This window comes from Pygocentrus nattereri, chromosome 8, assembly GCF_015220715.1.
Source record: "Pygocentrus nattereri isolate fPygNat1 chromosome 8, fPygNat1.pri, whole genome shotgun sequence".
NCBI classification, from domain to species: Eukaryota; Metazoa; Chordata; class Actinopteri; order Characiformes; family Serrasalmidae; genus Pygocentrus; species Pygocentrus nattereri.
The window spans coordinates 28,935,620-28,948,425 of record NC_051218.1 but is presented as its reverse complement, the minus strand read 5'-3'; positions in this window follow the sequence as shown (position 1 = coordinate 28,948,425).

Below are 12,806 nucleotides of genomic sequence, written 5' to 3'. Positions count from 1 at the left end.
GACGGCTGATGAAATGATCGGTTCAATAGGGTTTATACGATATTGAAATCTGCAGCAGTGTGTCCTGAAAGAGCTGGAGTCTGACATGTGCTATAGATAATAATCAGGTTTTCTTTCCTTCTGAGTAAGAGAAATGTCATAGAGCAGAAGTTACTCACACGTTTTTGTCTTTGAGTTCTCTCTCCCTCTGTCTATGTCTCAGTTTATCATCAAATTTGATTCATGCCATCTGTGATGTACTATCACCTCTCTCTCTCTCTCTCTCTCTCCCTCTCTCTCTCTCTCTCTCTCTCTCTCTCTCTCTTTCTCATCCTCTTTGCACTCCTCCGAAACAATGATGGGCTGATTACGCAAACATAGCAAATGCATCAGCACGCTACAGCTACGCTTGATAACGCTGAGAAATACTGCAAAACAAATGCACCCCCACACACCCACACTCACTCCTACACAAACACACACACACACACAAGCACACACACCACACACCGAGTAATTCTCTGATTAACACACCATGGCTGGTGTTTTGTGAAACCAAAATTGTGTCAGGTTGCAGGTTCACTTGCAGAAAAAGAAACCAGCATGATGTCAATCCACCTTGACCTGAATTTCAATAGAGCAAAGACAAGATGTATAATGTTTTACCTTATTGATGCCATTGTTATTTATTTATTTATTTGTTTGTTTGATTATGTGTTTGTTTGTTTAAAAAACATCTTAAACAGGTGTTGCAGTCATGTTTGGGAATGAAAGGAGAATACAGGAAAGGCAAAATGCTGTATGAGTAAGGATAGGTCATCACTTTGCCAAAAAAAATGTGTCAGTGAGTCATCCAACACTGCAGTTGCAAGAAGTTGTGAAATTTTACCTTCTACAAAATATATATGACATCATCAAATGATTCAGTGAAGACATGAACTGAATGCTCGTGACCTTCGACTCCTTGGCATGCCTCTGTGGTGGATATCACTGGGAATACTTTGACTAAATGAAGGTGTCAATAAACATCTTTCATCACTGCATTCACAAATGCAAGTTAAGACTGTGATGTGCACTGTGGAAACGGTAAGTAAACAACTTCCTTAAGTGTGTGAATTGGGTTGAGATACAGTGGAAATGTGTACTGTGGTCTGAAGAATCAACCTCTCAGTTTACGGAACGATGGTGTTCTGTGGGCCAAAGAAGAATAAGAGAGACCAGATTGTTACTAGTGTAAAGTTTAAGAGTCAGAATGTGTCATGCAGTTGTACAACTGAAAATGTGTATTATGGAAGAAAGGTGAAAAAATATGACTTTCAAAAATGGTTCTGTACGTGTCTTCAGTCTCCAAATTACAACCCCAATTCCAATGAAGTTGGGACGTTGTGTAAAACATAAATAAAAACAGAATATGATGATTTGCAAATCCTTTTCAACCTATATTCAATTGAATACACTACAAAGACAAGATATTTAATGTTCAAATGGATAAACTTTATTGTTTTTTGCAAATATTCACTCATTTTGAATTTGATGCCTGCAACACATTCCAAAGAAGTTGGGACAGGGGCATGTTTATCACTGTGTTACATCACCTTTCCTTTTAACAACACTCAATAAGCGTTTGGGAACTGATATCACTAATTGTTGAAGCTTTGTATGAAGCTTTGAATTCTTTCCCATTCTTGCTTAATGTACAACTTCAGTTGCTCAACACTCCGGGGTCTCCGTTGTCATATTTTGCGCTTCATAATGCACCACACATTTTCAATGGGAGACAGGTCTGGACTGCAGGGAGGCCAGTCTAGCACCCGCACTCTTTTACTACGAAGCCACGCTGTTGTAACACGTGCAGAATGTGGCCTGGCATTGTCTTGCTGAAATAAGCAGGGACGTCCCTGAAAAAGACGTTGCTTGGATGGCAGCATATGTTGCTCCAAAACCTGTACGTACCTTTCAGCATTAATGGTGCCTTCACAGATGTGCAAGTTATCCATGCCATGGGCACTAACACACCGCCATACCATCAGAGATGCTGGCTTTTGAACTTTGCGCTGATAACAATGCGGACAGTCCTTTTCCTCTTTGGCCCATGATTTCCAAAAACAATTTGAAATGTGGACTCGTCAGACCAGTGAAGCCAGCAGTCTGGGTGTAGTTGATATCTGGCTTTCGCTTTGCATCGCAGAGATTTAACTTGCACTTGTAGATGGAGCGACGAACTGTGTTCACTGACAGTGGTTTTCTGAAGTGTTCCTGAGCCCATGTGGTAATATCCGTTACAGAATGATGTCGGTTATTAATGCAGTGCTGCCTGAGGGATTGAAGGTCACAGGCATTCAATGTTGGTTTTCTGCCTTGCCACTTAGTTGCAGAGATTTGTCCAGATTCTCTGAATCTTTTGATGATATTATGGACTGTAGATGATGAAATCCCTAAATTCCTTGCAATTGCACGTTAAGAAACATTGTTCTTAAACTGTTTAAGAACTGTTTAAACTGTTTAAGAAATTAATAATTGCTTGTGAACAACTGAGCCTTTCAGGGATGCTCCCTTTATACCCAGTCATGACACTCACCTGTTTCCAATTAACCTGTTCACCTGTGGAATGTTTCAAACAGGTGTTTTTTGAGCATTCCTCAACTTTTCCAGTCTTTTGTTGTCCCTGTCCCAACTTCTTTGGAATGTGTTGCAGGCATCAAATTCAAAATGAGTGAATATTTGCAAAAACAATAAAGTTTATCCATTTGAACATTAAATATCTTGTCTGAATTCAATTGAATATAGGTTGAAAAGGATTTTCAAATCATTGTATTCTGTTTTTATTTATGTTTTACACAACGTCCCAACTTCTTTGGAATTGGGGTTGTATTAATGAGTGTTGCTGAAAGGAAAAGTGAGGTAACACAGTGGTAAACATGATCTTGTGCCAATTTTTGGGATCATTAAAGGGAGCATATTGCAGGCATTATGTTTGAAATTAACTACTACTACTACTACTACTACTACTACTGCTACTACTACTACTAATAATAATAATAATAATAATAAAGTTTGTTAGGTTTGTGTTTGCACAGTTTTCTGCTTTCAATTTAACAAGTCAAAGAGAATTTGTGAAACACTGTTTTGTTATTTTTATTTGCATGTCACATTCTGTTACGACTTTTGTGCGATTTCAGTTTGTACACTCAAGTGCTGTTGAAAAGCTTGTGTTGGAGGTGCCAACATTACATGCAATTTAAAATAAAATGTGTGTGTGTGCATTTGTGTAACGAGACTTCATGACCTACATGCACACACACATCAAATTTCCATTTATTCATGTGATTCTACTCATCCCTTTTGATCCTCTTCACGGATATGTTCCTCATCACAACCTGCTCGTTTAGGAGTGTGTGTGCATGTGTGTATGTGTGTGTGTGCGACGCCCTCATGTTGTTTCTCTTCATCTTGAATCTCTGCACTAGGTTTGATTTGCATGTCAAAGGGCACCTACTTATGGGGGACACATACCTAGATCTGGCGTTGTTCATTTTATTTGTCTTTTTGATTATTTGTTTTCTTATTTATTTACTCGTTTCAGAGATGAACAAACACACCAGGCTGAGTTTCTGTTTCCATTTCACACCTCATCTTTAGATTTTACCTTATATTTAAATAAATTTAAGAATGTGGGTGTGAGAGAGAGAGAGAGAGAGAGAGAGAGAGAGAGAGAGAGAGAGAGAGAAAGAAGAAGCAAAAGAAAATGAAGTAGAATAACATAAAACAGCAAGATACAGTCATATGCAAAAGTTTACGCACCCGTGGTCAAAGTATACATTGTTATTGTTTTCCTGTGTAAACAGGTGAACACATCCACTACAGAGGCACACTTCTGCATGTTTTAATGCATAATTACAATTTATACACACAGTTTAACATATTGAAAATACAAATAAAACAAAGCACTGCTTATGCAAATGTTTTGACACATTTTATATTGTTAAATTGTAATTATAATGTGTTACACTCAGCAAATCAATAGAAATTGTTTATTAACACATGGAGGAAGGTGTTATATTTACATTTGTAAAGGATGTGTTAGCTTATTTTCACTTAGAAAATTAACAACACCTGTCATTTGCCTGGGTGTGTTCAAACTATTGCATAAGACAGTACATATAAGGATAAGAGAAAAAGGCAGAATAATAACAAGAAAAACAAGAAGACAAATGAGAAGAACAAAAAAAGACATAAGCAAATCAGCACTCTCAAAAAAAATGGTTCTTCAAAAGTTGTATATAGAACCATGTATCATATAGAAACATTCAAAGAACCCTTTGCATGACAAAATCACTCTCCAGATTGATGGAGAATATCCATCCATCCATCCATTTCCTAAGCCGCTTCTCCGTCAGGGTCACGGGGGGATGCTGGAGCCTATCCCAGCAGTCTTCGGGTGGAAGGCAGGATACACCCTGGCCAGGTCGCCAGTCCATCGCAGGGCAGACAGACAGACAGACACAGACAGTCACTCACACCCAGGGGCAATTTAGCATGTCCAATTGGCCTGACTGCATGTCTTTGGACTGTGGGAGGAAACCAGAGAACCCGAAGGAAACCCACACAGACACGGGGAGAACATGCAAACTCCACACAGAGAGGACACCGGTAACCCAGCCGGGGAATCGAACCCAGGCCCTCCTCACTGTGAGGCGACAGCGCTACCCACCACGCCACCGTGCCACCCCATGATGGAGAATATGTTTTATATAATTCTGTACAGAATTTTTTGGTTCCATACAGCACCAAACATTGTTCCTCTGTAATTATGCTGTCAAGCTTGTAACAATAGCAGAAACCTTTTTGGTGCTATATAGAATCACACACATTTCACCATTTCATCATCCAAAGAACCCTTTAATCATGCAAATGGCTCTTTGACTGTTCATCGTACTATATAGAACTATTGTCTTTACTGACAAACCCTTGAAGAACCATCTTTTTAAAGACTGTACTGAAGGCTATGTTCACACTGCAAGCCTAAGAGCCCAAATCTGATTTAGTATTCAAATCTGACTGTTTTGTTTGGTTGTTCACATTATCTTTAAAGAACAAATTAAGTTTAATCTGCTGTCTCTGTTAGAAATGGTGGTTTGTCATTGCTGTTACTGCATCCATTTGATATGAAAAGTGAGTGAGTTAACAAAGGCATGCATTTTTAGTCTCACAAACCACCTTATTGACCAAGAAAATGCATAAATGTGAATATAATTCACACTTATCTGTAACACTTTATTTCGATGGTCCCCTGGAGATGCTCAGTATATCTTTATCATTAAACTAAATCTATTAAATGCACCTGAACTTGAAGTTGAGTGTGGAAGATTCTATCAAATCTATCCCTCACGCTAAACCTTAACCCCAAGGCAAAACCTATACCTACTCCTAACCCTAACAATGTTGTTGATAATCAATTGAGTATTACTAGAAATTATTTTAATGATTTAAATATCTGTAGATCATCATTAAGGGACCATTCAAAGAAAGCGTTACCCACTTATCCTTTAACAAATCAACAATAAAAGCTTACTACTCTGAAATGTTTTATTGTGACCGATGTGGACATGCACCCTGACCTATATTCTCAGTTTGGGAAACTATATGGTTGAAGATGATGATTTTTTTATTGATTTACTGATATATGGTCACCAGACAAAAAAAACTGTGTTAATCTAAGTTTTTTTCGGGCCTGTCCAGATGTGAATGCTCCAACATTCATCATGGCAATCAATCATATTTGCAGCCCTGAAATGAAGAAATGTCATCTTGGAATACAGGAATAGGAATGTATATTTCTTGGTAAGATGATGAGCAAAGGCAAAACCTTGTCCAGCAGTTCTGTGTGGGCAATGTGGTCCAAATTTACCATCACCCCAAACACCTCCAAAACAAACAGAGCTTTTCCATCCAGAACCACACCTTGCACGCAGTCCTCTTGTGTGCCACTCTGCTACATATGTTCATGGTATGCAGTTCCCTATGGAGTGTTTTCTTTTCCAGAAATTGGTTGTGAAGGGGCTGCATTGACTGCTAGAAGCAGTTCTTGTCTGGAACCAAAGAGATTTTTATTAACAAGATGTGAAACTCACCAATGTCCCTGTCCATCAGTTTCGTGTTTCGGCCACAATTCTGATGAGAATTTTTCTGCAGACTGAGGTTTTTTGCCACTGCTGGTAGACTGTACTCTGTGATACACTTGCAAATTCAACTAATTCCTTCACACTATGGCCTTTGGCATGTCCAAATGAATCACCTCTTTTTGTCAATCAGTTACATCTGCTTTGCGAAACAATTTCCACACACTGAATGAGACATTTATTGCACTGTATCCACCTTTTCTCAATCCCACACAATCATCACACACGGGATGGATTTATTGTTCCATATTAAATTAAGATTAAGTGAGTGTTATTAGTCCCACAATGGGGAAATTTCACCTACATATTTAACCCCTCTTTGAAGTGAAACACCACATCTACACCAGTGAGCACACACACTCACACACTAGGGGGACAGTGAGCATGCTTGCCCAGAGCAGGGGGCAGCCCTATCTGCAGCGCCCAGGGAGCAGTTGGGGGTTAGGTGTCTTGCTCAAGGTCACCTCAGTCATGTACTGTGAGCTCTGGTCACAGGGCTAGTTCCCTAACCTCCAGCCCATGACTGCAGAAGACTAAAGGTATTTCCACAGCAAAATAAACATCGAATTTCTGGACATGATGTTAAAATTCAGCTGTGTTTCTGGATGTGCTGTGAGTGAAGAGGTATGTATCTAGTGTGCACTGTAAGTGATTTTTCATTGTGCTGTGGTTTTTGCCCTGAAGATGACCAAGTTTAAACTTTAAAATGAAATTCAACTGAAACAAACCTCGCTAAACCTTTTACTAAAATCAAAAATACCAGACAAGACCTCACTGTCCCTCCTGATTTACCACACACTGTCCCTCGTGCAATCCACACAAACACACACACACACACACACACACACACACACACACACACACACACACACACACACACACACACAAACACACACACACACACACACACACACACACACACACACACACACACACTTACATTGTCACATGCAGTCCCTGTGCAGTGGCAGGCCGTCTCTGAGGGAGACCTAAATTTTTAATAAGCCTTTTGGAGTGAAAACAATCCTCCTGTCAACCAGCACTCTATGTCCCATCTCATTCTGTCACTACACACACACACACACACACACACACACACACACACACACACACACACATATATATATATATATATATACCACAGAGTTCGCAACTGAGAGAGTTCTCCAGGGCCATGGACAAAGAACAAAGTGAGTAGACCAGAGCTGACAGTCACCCAGAGTCCAGACAGACACACACACACACACACACACTCACACACACACTATATATATATATATATATATATATATATATATATATATATATATATATATATAATTTTATGAGTCTGTCTCCTTTTCTCAGTGAGGCTTCTTGAACAGCTACACATCCTTTCTGACCCATGGCTCTGAGTTGTCTTCTCATAGTGGAAGGATGGACAGAAACACCTATGGATGTTTTCAGATCTGAAGCAGCTTAATTTTCTCCTCTCTCTCAAACATGAAAGCTTTAAGTGCTGTTTATGTAAAGGGGTAGTTTTGGTGTCAACTCAGTGTCTTGTTTTTCTCGTTCCTCATGCAGGTGGATTATCCCATATCCAATCTCCTCAGAAATATGGAATATGAATAATATGGAAAATAAATAAGTCTGTACTTAAAGTATGCCATCTATCTTATATACTGCTGCTGTCGGAACAAAACCACGTATCTGTATTTTTACCATTTTTCAGTTTTTGACATAACGTTAAAATGCCTGTTACCCTTTATACTGTGTGGAAATGTCATGATGATTGGACCAAAAAGAAATGGCCCAAAATTGCTTGGAAAAAATATGGTTCCATTAACTTACATTAAAAGTAAAGTGGGATTTTTCCTTCTCCTGTAAAGTTACCATTTTGGAACTACAAGGTTATATTCCAGCTATGCACAAGATTTTTACACATTCACACATGTGTAAATGTAATGTGACAATAAACATAATTTAATTAAATTTTATTAGATTTGATATTTGTAATATATATTGTGCCTTAGCCCTGTTTTCTGTTCTGAAAACGTTACAAAAACAAAACACACATTGACCAGCAGACAGACGCCACACATGGCCATCAAAAATGAAGATGTGACAACAGATGTTTTTTGTTATCTCAGAAAACCCAATTTTCTTCCTTTTTTCCGCCTATTTTGCGAAGAGCAGGACTGGCCCGGCGCAACCATGTCTTCTCCAGATCAAGCAGATTTCTGGCTCCAAGATGCTGAAACTCAGTTAAAACCCAGCAGATGATTGGGTTTAAAGATCCAGCCACTGTTCCTGCTCCATTCGCCTCCTAATAAGAGCTTCTGACCCATCTGCCCGAAAGCCAGGCCTGTCTGAGGCTGACTTCTGCCTAATATTTATCAGCAAAAAATGGGAGACAGAAATGTGTCTGCTGCAATTTCAACAGGCCAATTAAAAGTGATTTTTGAAGGAAGCTGTTGTTGTTCAGGGTCTGATTGGTAGTACATGTGCATCGGGGAAACTTCTGCCCTGTAATGCCGTGTAATGTCAGTGTGTTGAGTTAGGAATAAAATGACTTGCATCAAAATGTCTTGTTATAGACCACTATTTCGATCTTGAACTGTATGCTAAAGAACGGGGCCTATGGCATGAACCATGCATCATCTAGCTTATTACTCATAACCAATTTGAGTTTGTGAAGGGCTGATTTGCTGCGATATTCACAGACTTATGCTTAATCCTCCATAAAGCCCCAAGCCAAGGGCAGTATTCTCAGAGGGTATTGAAGCGTTTGATCATCTTGAGTGGAGTTTCATTTGACTGGTTTTGCAAAGATTTGTCTTTGGCTTTCATTAAAAATGATCTCCACTCCTGGTCAGGAGAGATCATCTGGCAGGTTACAGGGAACAAGCAGTAAGACCATTAGAGCATGGACATATATAACGTTGTGATTTAAGGGGATTTACCATGATTCCCAGAATGTCTTCTGGGCTTAAGAATGAAAAATAATATTCTACATCCATGTCCCGCTGGACCAAGATCGTCCTTATTGGTCTGCATTGCTTTCTATTGGGATGCTGCCTACAGGAATATCCTTTTGAGTCTTCAGAAATGTTGTGAAGAGACATCTGACAAATCATCTAATATAAAACAAACAACACTCAATTTCACAATGACTTCCATGTGGTCTCTGAATATAAGCAGGCTACTATGCTAAATCTATCTTCAATTGTCTCAATAACATGACTCTGTAAATTGACCCTATTTAGCTGCAGTGCTCATCAACCACAGTGGACACGTCACACTTTAAACCTAAACTGAACCAGCGAACCTTCCTTTATTATACTAGTATTACAGTAACTCCTCCTGTAGCATCATGCTTATTCACACTACTGCACAAGTACGTTTTCCCCAATATTGAGTTTTTTGTTATATATTTTATAGTAAATCTATGACCTGCGTACATATAGACATTCAGATAGATACAGATATGCATATGTACAGATATCCACACATCCCATGTGTATGCTTCCTGAGCTCCTTTCACATTGGCTGTTTTCATTATTATTCTTTAATCTGTGTTCTAGTTGTTGTATTTTCTTGGTTCAATACTTATTAATAGTGTGTGTTCTGTCTGATGTGTTCAGTGTGTTAATGTCATGCATGTGTGACTCACCAAGACTAATTCCTTGTATGTGTGACATACTTGGAGAAATTGATTCTGATTCTGAGAAATGTTTACAGACACTGCTAGGAAAGGTACATTGAAGGGGGTACATGTTTGTAAGTTAACTGCTACAGGTGGGTAGTATGGCGTTCATCTCTGTTCTCTCCTCTATATAGGGTATAGCATCCATCTATCAGACTGGACAAAACCCTATCAGACTGGACAAAACCCATTCAACCTATTCAACTTTTAAAAGGCCATAAAACAAGCAAAAAATCTCATTCAACTATAACATTACCTTCTTTTCTAGTGTATAGAAGCACTTAGGTTGTTTAGGGGCTAATATTTCATATTCTAGTGTATTGGATTGTTTATTCGCCAGGATATTTTGTTGCAGTACATAAGTTCATTTATTGCAATTGTTTATAGACTAATATCTCCTAGTCTAGCATACAGATGTGGTCATTGAGGTTGTTCAAGGATTAATATGTCCTATTCTTGCCTATACAAGTGTTTATGTAAGTGGTTTTTGCACTAATATATTCTATTCTATACTTTTAAAAAACAGTAAATCTACTCTGCACATATCTTGCCAGCACCCATTCATTACACCCAGATTCAGCAAATTCAACAATACACACTTTAAAACTTTCCTCAAAGGTTATTAAGAAAAGAAAATGGTTCTATGTAGAACCATGCATACTCAAAGAACCATTTGCATGATTAAATTATTATTTGCATGGTGAAAGTGCTTGATAGAGAATGTGCTGTAGTTTTATATATAGAACCTTTTTGAAAATGGCTCTATAAAGCACCAAATAGTTGTGTCTGTTATTGCTATGATATCAATCTTGTAATTTTTGATGCTATATAAAACCTTTTTTTTTTCAAAAATATTCTGTATAGAAACATTTAGAGCACATTCTCCATCAATTTGAAGAGCTCTTTCAATGCAAAGACGCCTTTAATCATACAACCCCAATTCCAATGAAGTTGGCATTTTGTGTAAAACAGAAATAAAAACTGAATATAATGATTTGCAAATCCTTTTCAACCTATATTCAGTTGAATACACTACAAAGACAAAATATTTAATGTTCAAACGGATAAACTTTATTGTTTTTTGCAAATATTCACTTTTTGATGCCTGCAACACATTCCAAAGACGTTGGGACAGGGCCAACAAAAGACTGGGAAAGTTGAGGAATGCTCAAAAAACACCTGTTTGGAACATTCCACAGGTTACTTGGAAACAGGTTAATTGGAAACAGGTGAGTGTCATGACTGGGTATAAAGGGAGCATCCCTGAAAGGCTCAGTCATTCACAAGCAAGTATGGGGCGAGGTTCACCACTTTGTGAACAACTGTGTGAGCAAATAGTCCAACAGTTTAAGAACAACGTATCTCAATGTGCAATTGCAAGGAATTTAGGGATTTCATCATCTACAGTCCATAATATCATCAAAAGCTTCAGAGAATCTGGAGAAATCTCTGCAATTAAGCAGCAAGGCAGAAAACCAACATTGAAAGCCCATGACCTTCAATCCCTCAGGCGGCACTGCATTAAAAACCAACATCGTTCTGTAACGGATATTACCACATGGGCTCAGGAACACTTCAGAAAATCATTGTCAGTGAACACAGTTCGTCGCTCCATCTACAAGTGCAAGTTAAAACTGCGATGCAAAGCGAAAGCCATATATCAACAACACCCAGACTGCCGGCTTCTCTGGGCCCGAGCTCATCTGAGATGGACTGATGCAAAGTGGAAAAGTGTCCTGTGGTCTGACGAATCCACATTTCAAATTGGTTTTGGAAATTATGGACGTCATGTCCTCCGGGCCAAAGAGTAAAAGGACTTTCCGTATTGTTATTAGCGCAAAGTTCAAAAGCCAGCATCTCTGATGATATGAGGGTGTGTTAGTGCACATGACATGGGTAACTTGCACATCTGTGAAGGCACCATTAATGCTGAAAGGTACATACAGGTTTTGAAGTAACATATGCTGCCATCCAAGCAACGTCTTTTTCAGGGACGTCCTGCTTATTTCAGCAAGACAATGTCAAGCACATTCTGCACGTGTTACAACAGTACAAAGAGTGTGGGTACTAGACTGGCCTTTATCCAGACTTTATCCATTTGAACATTAAATACCTTGTCTGTATTCAATTGAATATAGGTTGAAAAGGATTTGCAAATCATCGTATTCTGTTTTTATTTATGTTTTACACAACATTCCAACTTCATTGGGATTGGGGTTGTACAAATGGTTCTTTCAGCTCCATACAGAACCATTTCCTCTACTAAAGAACCTATGAAGAATGTTTTGTTTTTCAAGTGTGTAGTGTAGAGAAGTGTTCGCAGAGTGTAATATCTCTGAATCTGGGTGTAATAAATGGGTGCTGGCAGGATAAATGTGCAGAGTAGCTTAATTTTGGGGACTTTCAAAAGTCACAATTCATACACCAGGCCAAAACACAGGTCAAAACACAAAAGGCAGGTAACACAGAGGTAACATCCAAAGCCAAAAAGTGAGAGAATACATTATAGGTTAAAACGTGAGAAATGAAAATTGCTCAAAAAAACATGGTAAGATAGCAAAACTGTGCAAACTGACATGGGGAACCAAAGAGGTATATATAAAAGAGTTAGATTTTCTTTTGTAGACACCCAGTCTATATGCACACAGTGTGTCCTGTGAAATATTTTTCAGTGTCCTTTAAATGTACTAGAATACATTAGAACATGAAAGATATTAGACCCTAAACAATGTAAATAAGTGGTTCTATACACTAGAAAAGATATTGCACCAAAACTCCAAAAGACTCAGGCATTGCTGTCACAAATCACAAGGCTCACATGACAGAGGGATGGATGGATGGATGGATGGATAGATAGATAGATAGATATAGATATGAAATTCAGTAAAGAGAGCTGGATTTTAGCTCAGTAATCAGATTTCTCATTGCATTACTCTCACTCTGATTTATTTTCGATTTCTCAG